Genomic DNA, 1506 nt, shown 5'->3' with positions numbered 1-1506 from the left:
TGTCCTAGTGCTCAAGACCTCGAGAACATTTTTTGGTCTTGGACTCACAAGCATTTGGACTCGGCCTTGTCTTGGTCTCGAGGTCTGACACCTGATGAGAGAGATCATATTACATTACGGCCGGTGCTGTCCGCAATAAATTTGTACCAATGTGCGGGAGCATATGGGACTTCTCACTGCAGCCTGTGCGCTCATCTGGAGCCCTCGGACACTGCGCGGTACATCACCACACGCACCGGGGCTTGTCGGCAACAGCGTGTGCCCTCATGTTCCGGCGTATATCACAGGGCAGGTTAAACTTTTTAAAACATCCTACCTGTCCATCTGCGTCACATCAGTGCGCCGCTCCTCACCTTTTTCGAGCTCTCACTCCTCCCCACGTATAGTGCACACAGGCTTACTTCTATATGCACGCTGATTAGAAGGGCAAGATGAAATGTGAACATGTGACATGTGGTTGAACTTTGCCTAATAAAAGTGCACAAATGCATCTGTATTTGTCACGACGTGTGTTGTGCCGAGGCTACATATACGGAAGCTGAGAGGGGTCACAACAAACGTAAACGCCGCAACAAATACAAATGCGACAACACAACAAAAAGCCACAACACGCCAAAAAAGCCACAATGGAAATTTTAATGTGTTGTGGCTTTTTGATATGTTGTGGCTTTTTACTGTGTTGCGGCATTTGCGTTTGTGTTGTGGCGTTTGTATTTGTTGTGGCGTTTGCATTAAAATAGAGTCCCGCGGTCATTTCCGTTGTGGCTTTTTTTGGTTTGTTGTGGCTTTTTGTTGTGTTGTCACATTTGTATTTGTTGCGGCGTTTGCGTTTGTTGTGACCCCTCTCGGCTTCCGTATACATACCACTGCAGAACCAGTAAGAGAATGTAACTCCAGTTAGGAACTTCAAAAAGCAAGTTTAAAATCTTACCCACTTTCTTCACTTTCTTGCCAGTGGAAGTTCTCTTTAAAAGGGGTTCTCAAACTGTTGGTCAGGGTCCAAAAAGGGGCAGAGTGTTTGAGTGCAGTGCAGTTTGCTTCTCTTACTTTAACCTTAAATTAGGATTAATCAGATCAAATGGAGATACATTTATAGAAACATTGATATAAATGTGCCAAGTAACTGTAAAATACAAACAAATGTCGAAAATTACAAAGACGGACTTGATTTGGTCCCAATTGGCCGTGGTCTCGGTCTTGTCTCGGTTTCAGCCTTTAAAAATCTTGGTCTTATCTCAGTTTCGGTCTTGACCCTCAGAGGTCTTGGTCTTGTCTCGGTCTCGACCCTCAGAGGTCTTGGTCTTGTCTCGGTCTCGACCCTCAGAGGTCTGGGTCTTGTCTCGGTCTCGACCCTCAGAGGTCTGGTCTTGTCTCGGTCTCGACCCTCAGAGGTCTTGGTCTTATCTCGGTCTCGACCCTCAGAGGTCTGGTCTTGTCTCGGTCTCGACCCTCAGAGGTCTGGGTCTTGTCTCGGTCTCGACCCTCAGAGTCTGGGTCTTGTCTCGG

The sequence above is a fragment of the Boleophthalmus pectinirostris genome, unplaced genomic scaffold (genome assembly GCF_026225935.1).
Source record: "Boleophthalmus pectinirostris isolate CB_2022bp ecotype Guang Dong unplaced genomic scaffold, ASM2622593v1 HiC_scaffold_4, whole genome shotgun sequence".
In the NCBI taxonomy this organism is placed as follows: Eukaryota; Metazoa; Chordata; class Actinopteri; order Gobiiformes; family Gobiidae; genus Boleophthalmus; species Boleophthalmus pectinirostris.
This window is presented reverse-complemented; position numbering follows the sequence as displayed.